Consider the following 15,317-nt stretch of genomic DNA (forward strand, 5'->3'; position numbering starts at 1 on the left):
GTGTTTCAATATATTTTACGGTATCGAACATTTAGAAATACTTTTACTAAATGATATGTAAATTAAAATTAATATACCGTTATAATTTTGATTTGAGTCCTTATCATCTGTTTTATTGTGTGCGGGATATGAAACTGCGCTGTGAAACGGCCCGGGGGGTTGAGGGCGGCGTCGCAGCTTCGACTTGGTCCCTCTTCAGTGTCGCCGGCACTCCCCTCCCCAGTTTACCCCCCTCCGTCTCGTGCGAAAGGGAGCGCGAGCACGTGCCCCCAGCGCGCGCGCGCCGCGGCTCCTGGAAGGGTCAGCCCAGGACAGTAGCGCGAGACCAACAACTCCAGCAGCAGCAGCAGGAGCGGCGCGAGCAGCGGCGGCGAGAGAGAGCGGCGCGCGCGAGCACCCCCGGGGCGCACCTGTCAGGTGAGAGCGGCTCGCGCCAGCGGTGTCCCGTCACTGACAGCTGGGGCTGGGGAGGAGGGAGGCTGTCAGTCAGGCAGGGGTGTCCAGCCAGGGCTGGGGAGGGAGGGGGCGCTGCTGCTGCTGCTAGGAAGGGTCCCCAGGAGCGCTGTCCTGCACGGGGGAGAGTGCAGCGTCAGTGGGGAGGGCAGTGTCCTGAAAGTGGGAGAGTGAGCGTCAGTGTCAGCAGGGGGGAGACTGAGCTGTCAGTGGGGAGGGAGAGCTGCGTCATCAGTGCAATGCTGCGACACTCTTGGAAGTGCCCCGTCAGTGGAGGGGGCAGTGGAGGATGCCTTATCAGTGAGGCAATGCCATGCCATGGCAGTGTGCTACAAGTAGGAGAATGCCCCTCAGTGTCAGCAGTGCCCTGCAGGGGGGAGAATGCCCCTCAGTGTCAGCAGTGCCCTGCAGGGGGGAGAATGCCCCTCAGTGCCCTGCAGGGGGGAGACTGACCTGTCAGTGGCGAGGGCAGTGGGACAATGTGTGATCAGTGAGGGAATGCCATGCCAGTTGGGTGGGGGGGGGGGGGGGTGCTACAAGTGGGAGAATGCCCCTCAGTGTCAGCGGTGCCCTGCAAGTGGGAGAATGCCCCTCAGTGTCAGCAGTGCCCTGCAGCTGGGAGAATGCCCATCAGTGCCCTGCAGGGGGGGAGACTGACCTGTCAGTGTGGAGGGCAGTGTGCCACAAGTAGGGGAATGCCCATCAGTGCCAGCGGTGCCCTGCAGGGGGTTTGGGGTATTGCCTTGCCAGTGGAGGGAGCAGTGTCATCTGTGGAATGCTCCGACAGTGTTGAAAGTGCCCCGACAGTGGAAAGGGCTGTTCCCTGCAAGTGGGAGAATGCTTGATCAGTGCATAGAATAGAATGTGCATTCTATGATCAGTGGGTGAATGCCTTGTCAGTGGGAGGGCAATGTCCTGCAAGTCCCAGAATGCATTGTCAGTGGTAATGCAATGCCCTGCGAGACCCAGAATGCGTGATCAATGGGTGAATGCCATGTCAGTGGGATGGCAATGTCCTGCGCGTGGGTAAAATGCCAGTCAGTGTCAACTGTGTCCTGCAAGTGCGAGAAAGCTGTGTCAGTGGGGAGAGTCCTGCCTTACAACCGGGAGCATGCCCCCTAGTGTCCTCACTGCCGGCCCAGTGCCAGCGATTCCTGGCAGCGCGGAGACTGCCCCGCCAGCGGGGATGGCAGTGCCCTGCGGGTCCCAAAATGCCCTGTCAGTGGAAGGTCGATGCTCTGCGCGTGGGAGAATTCCCCTCAGTGACCGAACGTGCATGGATGCCTGGCAGTGTGGAGAGTGCCCCCTCATGCCCTGCAAGTGGGAGAATGCCACGTAAGAGGGAAGGGTAAGGCTTTATCAGTGGGTGAATGCCCTGTCAGTGAAAGAAACAATGGCCGCCCGGTGGGGGTCCACTGTCAGAGTGCGGGGCAGGGTTCGCTGATTCTGCGGGTACATACCCTGTCAGTGAAGAGACTGCCCTGTCAGTGGAGACATTAGCTGTCAGGGGCATAGAGTGCGCTGTCAGGGGCATAGAGGTCGCTGTCAGTGGAGACATTAGCTGTCGGGGGCATAGCGTGCGCTGTCAGTGAAAAGACTGCCCTGTCAGTGGAGACATTAGCTGTCAGGGGCATAGAGGTCGCTGTCAGTGGAGACATTAGCTGTCGGGGCATAGCGTCCGCTGTCAGTGAAAAGACTGCCCTGTCAGTGGAGACATTAGCTGTCGGGGCATAGCGTGCGCTGTCAGTGAAAAGACTGCCCTGTCAGTGGAGACATTAGCTGTCAGGGGCATAGAGTGCGCTGTCAGTGGAAGGGAATGAACTGTCAGTGGAGACATTAGCTGTCCGGGGCATAGAGTGCGCTGTCAGGGGCATAGCGTGCGCTGTCAGTGGAGACATTAGCTGTCAGGGGCATAGAGGTCGCTGTCAGTGGAGACATTAGCTGTCGGGGGCATAGCGTGCGCTGTCAGTGAAAAGACTGCCCTGTCAGTGGAGACATTAGCTGTCAGGGGCATAGAGGTCGCTGTCAGTGGAGACATTAGCTGTCGGGGGCATAGCGTGCGCTGTCAGTGAAAAGACTGCCCTGTCAGTGGAGACATTAGCTGTCGGGGCATAGCGTGCGCTGTCAGTGAAAAGACTGCCCTGTCAGTGGAGACATTAGCTGTCAGGGGCATAGCGTGCGCTGTCAGTGGAAGGGAATTAACTGTCAGTGGAGACATTAGCTGTCCGGGGCATAGAGTGCGCTGTCAGGGGCATAGCGTGCGCTGTCAGTGGAGACATTAGCTGTCAGGGGCATAGAGGTCGCTGTCAGTGGAGCCATTCGCTGTCAGGGGCATAGAGTGCGCTGTCAGGAGCATAGCGTGCGCTGTCAGTGGAGACATTAGCTGTCAGGGGCATAGAGGTCGCTGTCAGTGGAGCCATTCGCTGTCAGGGGCATAGCGTGCGCTGTCAGTGGAAGGGAATGCTGGTCAGTGAAATTGAATGGATGGTGAATGTGCGCAGGGTCACGCAGGAACGACCTTTCGGTCTGGAGCAGGGATTGGCCACACTGCTAGACATGACGTGGAGGGGGTCAGTGAAAAGACTGACATGCCTACCCGTGTGAGCGAAGCCCCTGTCAATAAAGGATGAGTCCCCGCCCTGTCAGTACAAGTTGTCCCGCCAGTGTGCAGGCCTGCCTGTGCGTGTGGAGTGGGCACGGCCCGGTGCCCGTGCAAGGACCAGCTGAGCTGCAAGGGGCTAGAGTCGGGCTAGTGAAGCCATATCCTGTATGGGGAAGCGCTAGCGGATGGAGAATTAATTGGGAGTTTAGAGTTCCAGCATTAAGAGGGGGAGGGGGGCGACTCTGGGTACAGCGCCGATAAGACATAGTGCAAAGAGGAGGCCTCTCGGATCTATGGTGACATATTGGGTTTGTGACATCCCCCACCTTATGCACTTGCAAGCTAGAGCGCTTAGAAGCACGCCGTATAGCTCTAGGAAGCTATTTAAAGCTTCATAGCTTCATGCATTTGCTTTCAATTTTGTGTGCAGCGCCAACCCCTTTCAAGAGAACTGAAAAAATAACAATGTTTTTTGAAAGGCATGTTTACATCTGATGCAATTTAAGATGGCAAATCCAGCGGGCGCTGCCAAGGCCTGGTTTCATGTTTCTAGCGTGCAAGAACGTAGCTGCCTTGACGCCCACGTGCTGCGCTGCTGCGACAGAAGTGGTATTGTGGTTTAAAGCCTGGCATGTCAGAAGAGATCCTTTTAAAAGTGCAGACTAAGGCGCCGGCCCAGCGGCGAACACTCGAGTTTCGAGGGTTGCATATGACAAGGGTTGTTTCCCCTATTCCGGTTTTTGCCAGACGAAGGCACTGCACTTTCTGTGCGGTCCCTGCAAACAGCAGGTGACTCTAGTGTTGGAACAAAAAATGCAAACCTTCTCGACTCCACGCAATCACAGCCCGAGTCTTGCCAATTTTCTAGTTGCTTTCAACTGAAACATTTGTGACTCGGCCAGAATTCTGTCGACCTACTGCTGTGATTTGTCGAACGGGGGGCGGGTTTGTTTGGTAGCCTTTTGGTTTGTGAAACGTCCATGACGTCGTTTTGTTCAAGATTATACTTAGTTTTCCAATAATCATTTCGTTTTTTCTTCACACTTTGATTCGATTCGGTCACGCCTGTCTCTTTTGACTTATATAACTTCTTATACAGAGCAGTTCTGTGAAGTTGGGGGGGGGGGGGCGTTACCAGGTCTGGCAGCCTCTAATACCCGGTCATCTATCCCTGGCAGCACCCAGTACCTAGCCAACCCTGCCGTCCTCCACATGTTGGCCAACCCTTCCTGTATCCAGTGCCTGGTCCGTCCCCAATTAATTAAAGACAAGCATTAAACTTGATGTAAAACAGAAGAAAGTGAAAGCTCATCTAGTGGCTGGATTGCACAAAGTGAAACCAGAGATCATGGCTCAATCCAAACTTGACCACATGTTGTCATCCTGGGCAAATATTACATGACGCTGTGCCTCACTTTTTGTTCATTATTGCATATGAGAACACATTCAAATAAGTGCAGGATACGTGTTGGAGAGAAACATGCTTTGAATTTAGGCCATGTACTTGATACACGTGACAGCTGTCTTGCCGCACAGTTCACGAATGGTATTGTTGTAAGGGAAAGCGTGGAGCAGGAATGTTTCTAAGTTGATGTTTATAAACTTTTAATGAATACCTCAGAGTGCAGTGAGGTATTCCGAAGTTCTCTTTTTAAAAAAAAAATATTTTATTTATGGTTTTTATGCATATACATACAGTAAGGTGAAACGCTGATATGTGTTAAAGAGATACACTTTTTTGAATTTTGAAGAGACTTTATCATATTTGCACATGTGTGTTGCACGATTTACACGACTAGCATTTTCACCGGCTCTAAGAGCCGAGCTGGGCCCTTGGTTCGGCTCTCCCTGTTAATTCCTTGACTCGCCCACCTCTGCTGCCAAGCTCACCCGACACTGGATCCAGTTAATGACATTTTTAATACTCCGTTCATCCAAAATATGTGTTTTGTCTCAGCTCTTCCTTGAGTTACCAGGAACCTTACCCTCAGATGCCAAGATCCCAGTGTCTGGAGCAGTGCTTAATTTGTGTTAAAAAAAAAAGTGCCAGGGTTCTCATCAGGAGGCCTCTGCAGCTTGCACCACACATTGCCCCTGCTATGCTGCCAATGATAGTAACAACACAACTACTAACCATCGCACTATTAAAAGTGTGAAATTCTGACTCTTTCAGACCTCCAAAGCTGTAAGAATGGCTTGGGTGGCAGGTAATAGTCATTTTTAATGTAGATTGAATTAATGATTACCTTTCTTTTGTGGCCATCTCTAATTTAGCCAGACAGCGCCACCATGTGGCAGACTGTCACAAGCACTGGTATTGACAATTAAGTGCCAGTGCTGAGCACCGGAAACCACTGGCTCAAATTAAGCCCTGATCTGGAGCCCTGCAAAACTTGGTATTCCGCTTCCATCTAAAGAAAGTTGGAAAATCTTGCCACTCATTGCCTGGGGAGGGGAGGGGGGGGGGGGGGTCCTTCAACTCTATGGTGAAGCCTCATGCTCCATCTGGGCAGCGTGCAAAGCATGGGCTACTTCGGGGGTTCGATCCCAAGACTAGTGGTGCAACACAAAATAATGCCCCACCAGCATTTGGGGGGTGGGGGGGTAGCAGGGGGTCTTAGTCTCCCATATGTCATAAATATTTATTGGTTTAGGGTTCATTAGGGGCCCCTAGAGGGTTGCGCTGCAGGGGCCTGCGTTGCACCCTTGCCTACTGCTCTTAATCTGTTACTTTTCATTAACACAAGATTTGTAACCTAAAATCTTACAAGCGCCTAGAAGAGAGAGTGCGTGCTATGCAAGAAAAGACGGTCATCTTTTTGGACGTCATGCGTCCACCGGCTTGAAGAGAGAAAGAACTGCAGCAGCCGAAGACTTGAAGCAAACACACAAAGTTTTTAGGAAGGGCGCCATATGTTGCGTCACCCCTTGAAAATGTGAAACCATTTTTATATAACATTGCAAAATACAGGACAGCCTGAAACGCAGCGAGCGCCGACCACTGCTGTTTCCTCTTGAATAATAAAGGCTACACTTATGGTGCACCTCTGAAAAAACTCTAAATTTTATGGTTTTCCAGAAGCCTTTGGTGTTTCAGCAGCGGGATAAACAGCCGGAGCGTGTGCCCGGGGCAGGGAGCGCGCCGGCCCTTCTGTGCCGGGAACAGCAGTGCGTGAACCCCGGAGCTGGCAGGCGCCCAACCTGCTGAGCATACTTTAAAGGGCGCCTGAGGGGCGGGGCTCGGGCTGAGTGATCCGAGGCCGCAAGTGTGTCCTTTCAGGGGAGCAGGGCGGGCCACCTGACCACCCTCCCTGACTGTGGGAAGCAGGGACAGGACCTCCTGCTTCTCACCAGCAGTGTGCGCGTTTGGGGTGCCCGCTACGTCATTAGGCCGTGCCACGGGCCTGTCATTCTATTCTTCTTTTTAAGTTTAGCGTTTTTATTACGTGTTGTAACCACATAAATAGATGTAAACAATGTGAACTCGTAAATTGGAATCTGTGTTTACAAACATTTCCAGGACTCTGTCACAGGATCTCACGATTTTCTATTAGAAGTCTGAAATTGAAAGCGGCCAGGTTTGGGATATTAAAATAAACTTAATATACAAGCTGAGAAACAATACAGACAAAACTGGGGAAAGGGGGTGGGCCTGTTTAAAGAAAAAAAAAGATCTATGAGAGCTTAATTTGTGATGGGTCCTGCATACACCGGACCCAGAGAACAATGCAAAGCTTCACTTTGATGCTATTAACGCGAGTGCCTAATTTGTGCGGGGTGCTCCCGGTGTTGGGCAGTGCCACTCCGTTGACCTCGCGTAAGAGAGAAAAAGACAGAGAAGGGGAGAGTGAAGAAAGAAGACAAAGGTAGAACAATGGAGACAAAGAGAGAAAGCAGGGATGACAAAGAGTTTGTTGGACTGAGACAATGAGAGAGAAGGGAAGGATGGTGGAAAAGGGGGTGGAATCAAAACTAGGAGTTGTGGTGTTCCGCAACCAGGGTATTGGACAGCACCAGCCTCGAATCCAACGAAAAACATGGGCCACTCAGGCAGGGATGGGTGGCCATACTGGAGGCAGGTAGGAATGGATGCCCGGGTACTGGAGACAGACAGGAATGGATGAACAGGTTGTGGAGGCATATGTAACATTCAAGCAACCCGAAAAGCCACTGGGCCTGGGTAAATAGTGGTACAGTAAAATAATGTCCCAGAGGAGAGCAATTAAAACAGATAGATAATTGCAAGAGTTAATCTATTGTATCCAAACAAAGTCAAGCCCCACCATGCAGTTTTCCAACCAATGGATGTGATTTTATTTCATCACAACATTGAAATTATACAGTACAAAACAATTCCTAAGTGGATAATTTTAGAACAACAGGTGCATAGAAGGGTGAGGTGGTAAGTGCTTGGGAGGGATTGTGAGAAAGGACACTATTGCGCATATATATATATACATCAGTAAATTAATAATGAACTATCCAAACAGTTTCCTGCAAATGCATTAACTGTCAAATCATAACATAAATACAGATATATGTCTATATGTATATGACATATATGTCTGACAATATAGTAAAGAAGTGTCGACGTTTCGACCCCTTAACGGAACAGCCAATTTTGCCCATTGTGGGTGGGGTCTTCATCAGGACCAAGGTGAAGGCAGGGGAGAGGGCACCAGAAAAACAGCAATATTGCTTCTGGCTGTGGATATGAAAGCTGGGCTGTCTAGGCTCTCAGATTTCTTCATTGATGTTCGTGGTAAACGAAATGAAAGGCCCAGGTTGATCAGTAACCTGTGGCTGTGGGCTGCTGGCAAGACCGGTGAACAGCTAACTCCTGTACTGAAGGCAGGCAGGTATGGACGACCAGGTACTGGAGGCAGGGAGGGATTAATGACCAGGTACTGGAGGTGGGTAGCGATGTCCAGTATGCTGAGAGGTGCAGGGATGGCCAGGTGCTGGAGCCTGCCTGGCCTGGATGTACTGGCCATGGAGGCAGGCAGGATTGGCCAGCATGTGAAGGGATGCAGGGGATGGCCAGGTGCTGGAGGCTGCTGGCAGGGTCCAGTCATCATGCACCCTGACAGTCCCTAGTACCATTTCTGTTCTGAGTGTGGGCATTGTCAGTCACTGATACTGCCGCACCATTCTTTTTCTACAGTTTTTTAGGTCGAGCCTGGGCAGCGCATACCGCGGCTCTGTGAGGCACGCTGCATTGGAGTATGTACTTGGAGCACCGCCCACTCTCCACCCACATTTGTTATTGGCCTGTTTTATTGTCCTTTGTAAATGATGGCTTCTGATTTGTTAATAGGCTTGTTAGTCCCTCCTTAGTACCGGCTTGTCTTCATTTGTAACCTCCATTGAGGACTGGCCCTTTTACTTTGGTTGTTACACAAATATCTTATTTAGTCTGTGAGCTTCATTTTCTTTAACGAGTTTCTGTGACTGCAGGCACTACATGCTTTCCTACAATAATCAGCGCATTCAGCCCACCATGTGCATTTTACTGGGGCGCTTTTACAAATAAAGCATTTGTTTGACAACTTGACAAACAAATGCTTTTTGTGGTAAAAAAAAGTGCCCCAGACCACGCTTTCACTTTATGAGCAGCGGACCTTTTAGATACGGCTGGTCTAAAGGAAGGGACGTGGCCTAAATTAACTTGAAAGCGCAGCATGGGGCGCTTGTAAACAGCAAGCATTTGCAATGCAATAGGTCTCGCTTTTGAGAAATTTTGACCTGTTGTTATTGTAAATGACAATGCCTTTTATTGTTGCAGGTTTTCTAAACACATAAATAAAAGGCATTGTCATGTACGATGCCAATAGCTCAAAATCTCACAATTGCGAGACCTATTGCATTGCAAATGCTTGTTTTGTAGGCCGTAGACACTCTCCCCTCTGTCTCACTTGTGGATTTGCCCCCAAAAGTACAGTAACCTGCTGGATGTGGTAAGGCTGCTGCAACACAGTATAGGTTTCGGGGGGCCGATTCACAGAACTAATCTGAGACAAAATCCTAAACTTACTACTTTTGGTATTCACAGAAGGCATTTAGTAGTAGTAAAGTTAGTATTTTGTCTTAAGATTTAGTATTTTGTCTTAAGTTAGTATTTTGTCTTAAGATTTAGTATTTTGTCTTAAGTTAGTATTTTGTCTTAAGATTTAGTATTTTGTCTTAAGCTAGTACTTTGTCTTAAATTAGGATTTTGTCTTATTTTAGAACAAAATCCTAATTTAAGAGAAAATTCTAATTTAGGACAAAATCCTAATTTAGGACAAAATCCTAATTTAAGACAAAATCCTAACTTAAGACAAAATCCTAATTTAAGACAAAATACTAACTTTACTACTACTAAATGCCTTCTGTGAATACCAAAAGTAGTAAATTTAGGATTTTGTCTCAGATTAGTTCTGTGAATCGCCCCCCTTGTTCTGAAATGAGCACTGCGCTGCTCCCACTTAAATGCATTTTAAATAAATGTTTCTCAGAAGGTGCGTGTATCAAGCAGCAAAGCCGAACTTCATCCATTCAGAGCCGGGGCTTTCAGTGTTTTCACAGATTCTTTCATTTCTTTTATTGACTGCCTGAGGAAATAGCTCCCGAGCACATCTTGTGCAGGCATTGTGCTGCCGAGTCATTGGAGGGCAGAGCTGTTGACATGGAAGTAAAGTGCTCAATTTCCTTGCACTGATTAATGTTCTTTGGAGAGGTGCATTGTAATCTAATCTCCTGACATACTCATTTTGAAGATCTTTGTACGCGTTTCTGCTTTTGATGATCGAGCTATTCAATTGCACTCGGTTTCTGTAATTCATTTCTAGAAATATGTCTGTAGAATGTCAAGATTTTTGATCGTGTTCTTTCTGCGCAGGTGTATTGATGTAATCATGAAACACAGCTACGAAAAAGCATCGGTCTGTTCTGTAAATCGAGAATAATATGGAGAGGGTTGTGAAATGCGTGTCTTGGAAAACGGCCTCAAATTCTAATTTGTGTGCTCTGCAAGCTGTGTGATCCTGAGCAAATAGGTTTACCCCATGTTATTCCATTCTTTTTAACTGACAAATTTAGGATTACATACACAAACATTAGTGTTAAATGCACACATGTGCTGAACAGTAACTTAAACAAATTCACATCCGTAATGTTGCAACATATATTAGTTAATTTTGACTGTTTTAAAGGCTGGCTAATAAAATAGAAATTGTTTATCAGGGCTTTTAAGATCTGGTCAGAGTGGGCTTTGGCCTCGAACCCCAACTTTCATGAGAGATCTTCTTTATTTCATCATTACAGACACAATTAAAAAAGTTTCTTGTTTTTTCTTTTGTGTTTTGTTGTTTGCAAGCCAGATCCATGCCTCACCGCGACTTACAATGTTGAGCAAGGGTTAATAATTATATCGTAACAGTCAGCGATAATGATATCATAGCAGTCAGTGATAATGATCTCATAGCAGTCTGTGATAATATCACAGTAATCAGTGATAATGGAATCAATATAATAGCAGTCAGTGATGATGGTAACACTGATAGAACAGCAGTCAGGATAATGATATAATAGCAGTCATTGATACTGTTATCATAGCAGTCAGTTATAATGCTATCATAGCAGGCAGTAATAATGCTATCATAGCAGTCAGTTATAATGCTATCATTGCAGTCAGTAATAATGCTATCATAGCAGTCAGTGATAATGATCTTGTAGCAGTCAGTGATAATGGTATCAGTGATATCATAGCAGTCAGTGATAATGCTATCATAGCAGTCAGTGAATAATAATATCATAGCAGTCAGTGATAATGGCATCATAGCAGGCAGTAATGATATTATAGCAGTCAGTAATAATGTTATAGTAGTCAGTGATAATGATATCATAGCAGTCAGTGATAATGACATCATAGCAGTCAGTAATAATGTTATAGCAGTCAGTGATAATGATATCATAGCAGTCAGTGATAATGACATCATAGCAGTCAGTAATAATGTTATAGCAGTCCGTGATAATGATATCTTAGCAGTCAGGTTCAGATTGGGCTTGGTTATGCTGTTGTTAAGTAGGCATGTCCAGCCCAACGGAATGTTCCTTTCATTCTGCCCTGAAGGCACCTGAAGGGGGGGTGTTCCCAGGTGCATGCACTTGCGGGCAGCGAACATGTATGAGCTCAAAATGAACATATACAGGTCCAAACACCGCGAGGCAAACCGTGTATTTGAAGTAGTGAGATGGGCCCATTACCTACAGCTGTCCTTGCATGGCGCTCTGGTTGTGGGCTGGTGTGGGGTGGGGACGGCGTCCAGCCAGTCCAGTCCAAGGGGTGCTCCCAGTACCCCCGTGATGCAGCAGAGGGCAGTGCACGCGGGCATTCTGTCGTCGGTGGCTGTTCGGCATCTCTCCCTGATCGTCCAGTTGGATCGTGGCATTTAATCAGGACTGGGGGATTCTCATCTACTCTCGAGGGCACGGTGTGCGTATGTGAAGGAAGAATCACGTCCCCTGCAGTATGGACTCGTGTCGTAGTCCTCGGTGAATGTAAACACGTGAAAAAAGGAAAATTAAGGTATACCTTCTGGAGAACACCAGAAGGGAAAAGAGCAAGTAAAACGACAAGGGTAAATAACCACAGTCACATCTGTTCCTGTAAAGGTATGTAGTCTAAGGAGAGGCGCAATCACAAGACATAGGGTGAAAACTAGGGCTGGGAGGAATTTGTGTAGTTGCGCTACGCAAAGCTCCGCGAAACTGCAAAAAATCTCAGCAGCAAACACGCAGGAATTCCGCAAACACGCGGAATTGCTTGTTCCACACGTTCGTAATGCTTCTTTCCTGTTTGCGAACGCTGTTTGTGTGCTCGGGGTGAAATATCTCGCTAACACGCATTTTGAAAGCGCGGGTAAGCAAAAAACTCTGCGAAGCCGCGGATCGCGTAATTTTTGGCAATTCCGTGTTCTCCGCAGAACATGAAATTACCCAAATTCCTCAAGCGGAACGGGATTTACCGCCCAGGCCTAGTGAAATCACGGGTAAAAATTCAAAAATGGAGTGGATTTCAAAGGACATCCAAATCGACTCGTCATATAACCATACATTGTGTTTAGCAACACAAAAAAATGTTGTGCCCAGAAACAAGGGATTGTCCTGCGGGGCGGGTGATGGTGTCCCACTGAAGGAGAGTCCCCCGGCATGTGTCCCTTTCATACTGTAAATGGACTCACCTGGGGGGGGGGGGGGGGAGTGCCTCAACCGTGACGTCCAGACTACTCACGAATTGGGGGACGAAGAGCCTGAAAAATGATGGCACAGAAGAGATAGTTTTTAAAGGAGTCAAAGCAGACCAGGGAGCGTGTGCCAATGGGAAGAGGTGCCCCGCAGAGCAGCCAAACGCTGCAAGGACCCAGTGAACGTGCCCCATAGAGCAGCCAGCGCTGCAAGGACACCGTGAACGTGCCCCATAGAGCAGCCAGCGCTGCAAGGACACCGTGATGGTGGGCCACAGAGCAGCCAGCGCTGCAAGTACCCTATGACGGTGGACCATTGAGCAGCCAGCGCTGCAAGGACCCCATGACGGTGGACCGCAGAGCAGCCAGCGCTGCAAGGACACCGTGATGGTGGGCCGCAGAGCAGCCAGCGCTGCAAGGACCCCATGACGGTGGGCCACAGAGCAGCCAGCGCCGCAGGTACCCTATGACGGTGGACCGCAGAGCAGCCAGTGCTGCAAGGACCCCGTGACCATGCCCCACAGAGCAGCCAGTACTCCAAGGACCCCGTGACGGTGGGCCGTAGAGTAGCCAGCGCTGCAAGGACCCCGTGACGGTGGGCCACAGAACAGCCATCGCTGCAAGGACCCCCTGACGTGGGTACGCAGATCGGCCAGCGCTGCAAGGACACCGTGATGGTGGGCCGCAGAGCAGCCAGTGTTGCAGGTACCCTATGACGGTGGACCATTGAGCAGCCAGTGCTGCAGTTACCCCATGACGGTGGACCGCAGAGCAGCCAGTGCAGCAAGGACCCTGTGACGGTGGACCGCAGAGCAGCCAGCGCTGCAAGTACCCCATGACGGTGGACCGCAGAGCAGCCAGCGCTGCAGGTACCCCATGACGGTGGACCGCAGAGCAGCCAGCGCTGCAAGTACCCCATGACGGTGGACCGCAGAGCAGCCAGCGCTGCAGGTACCCCATGACGGTGGACCGCAGAGCAGCCAGCGCTGCAAGGACCCAGGGACGGTGGACCGCTGAGCAGCCAGCGCAGCAGGTACCCCATGACTGTGCCCCGCAGAGCAGCCAGCGCTGCAAGGACTCGGTGACAGTGGACCGCAGAGCACCCAGCGCTGCAAGGACCCCGTGACGGTGGGTCACAGAGCAGCCAGTGCTGCAAGGACCCCGTGACGGTGGGTCGCAGAGCAGCCAGCGCTGCAAGGACCCCGTGACGGTGGGCCGCAGAGCAATCAGCGCTGCAAGGACCCCGTGACGGTGGGTCGCAGAGCAGCCAGCGCTGCAGGTACCCCATGACGGTGGGCCGCAGAGCAGCCAGCGCTGCAAGGACCCCATGACGGTGGACCGCAGAGCAGCCAGCGCTGCAGGTACCCCATGACGGTGGACCGCAGAGCAGCCAGCGCTGCAAGGACCCAGGGACGGTGGACCGCTGAGCAGCCAGCGCTGCAAGTACCCCATGACGGTGGACCGCAGAGCAGCCGCGCAGCAGGTACCCCATGACTGTGCCCCGCAGAGCAGCCAGTGCAGCAAGGACCCTGTGACGGTGGGCCACAGAGCAGCCAGCGCTGCAAGGACCCAGTGACGGTGGACCGCTGAGTAGCCAGCACTGCAAGGACCCCGTGACCGTGGGCCACAGAGCAGCCAGCGCTGCAAGGACCCGGTGACCATGCCCTGCATAGCAGCCAGCACTGCAAGGACCCCTTGACGGTGGGCCACAGAGCAGCCAGCGCTGCAAGGACCACGTGACGGTGGGCCGTGGAGCAGCCAGCGCTGCAAGGACTCCGTGACGGTGGGCCGCAGAGCAGGCAGCGCTGCAAGGACCTCGTGACGGTGGACCACAGAGCAGCCAGCGCTGCAAGGACCCCTTGACGTGGGCCACAGAGCAGCCAGCGCTGCAAGGACCACGTGATGGTGGGCCGCAGAGCAGCCAGCGCTGCAAGGAACTCGTGACGGTGGGCCACAGAGCAGCCAGCGCTGCAAGGACTCCGTGACGGTGGGCCGCAGAGCAGCCAGCGCTGCAAGGACCTCGTGACGGTGGGCCGCAGAGCAGCCAGCGCTGCAAGGACCTCGTGACGGTGGGCCGTGGAGCAGCCAGCGCTGCAAGGACTCCGTGACGGTGGGCCGCAGAGCAGCCAGCGCTGCAAGGACCTCGTGACGGTGGGCCGTGGAGCAGCCAGCGCTGCAAGGACTCCGTGACGGTGGGCCGTGGAGCAGCCAGCGCTGCAAGGACCCCGTGACGGTGGGCCGTGGAGCAGCCAGCGCTGCAAGGACTCCATGACGGTGGGCCGCAGAGCAGCCAGCGCTGCAAGGACCTCGTGACGGTGGGCCGCAGAGCAGCCAGCGCTGCAAGGACTCCGTGACGGTGGGCCGCAGAGCAGCCAGCGCTGCAAGGACCTCGTGACGGTGGACCACAGAGCAGCCAGCGCTGCAAGGACCCCATGACGGTGGGCCGCAGAGCAGCTAGCGCTGCAAGGACCCCGTGACGGTGGGCCGCAGAGCAGCCAGCGCTGCAAGGACCCCATGACGGTGGTCCGCAGAGCAGCCAGCGCTGCAAGGACCCCATGACGGTGGACCGCAGAGCAGCCAGCGCTGCAAGGACCACGTGACGGTGGGCCGTGGAGCAGCCAGCGCTGCAAGGACCTCGTGACGGTGGGCCGCAGAGCAGGCAGCGCTGCAAGGACCTCGTGACGGTGGGCCGCAGAGCAGCCAGCGCTGCAAGGACCACGTGGCGGTGGACCGCTGAGCAGCCAGTGCAGCAAGGACCCCATGACGGTGCCCCGCAGAGCAGCCAGCGCTGCAAGGACCTCGTGACGGTGGGCCGCTGAGCAGCCAGCGCTGCAGGTACCCCATGACGGTGGGCCGCAGAGCAGCCAGCGCTGCAAGGACTCCGTGACGGTGGACCGCAGAGCAGCCAGCACTGCAAGGACCCCGTGACAGTGTCCCGCAGAGCAGCCAGCGCTGCATGGACCCCGTGACGGTGGGCTAAAGAGCAGCCAGTGCTGCAAGGACCCCGTGACGGTGCCCCACAGAGCAGCCAGCGC

The 15,317-nt window shown here is 51.9% G+C and overlaps 1 protein-coding gene across 2 annotated transcripts in view; it reads left to right on the forward strand.

Annotated features, from left to right (window-relative positions):
- Window positions 1–249: 249 nt before the first annotated feature.
- THRB (thyroid hormone receptor beta) overlaps window positions 250–15,317 on the forward strand; it is a 597,833-nt gene continuing 582,765 nt past the window's right edge. The window contains exon 1 of one of the 2 annotated variants that reach the window (XM_078663973.1): window positions 250–417. The gene's annotated coding sequence lies outside the window, so the exon portion shown is untranslated. The remainder of the gene's footprint in view (window positions 418–15,317) is intronic. The other variant, XM_078663978.1, reaches the window with a different exon arrangement.

The sequence above is a fragment of the Lissotriton helveticus genome, chromosome 10, assembly GCF_964261635.1.
Source record: "Lissotriton helveticus chromosome 10, aLisHel1.1, whole genome shotgun sequence".
In the NCBI taxonomy this organism is placed as follows: Eukaryota; Metazoa; Chordata; class Amphibia; order Caudata; family Salamandridae; genus Lissotriton; species Lissotriton helveticus.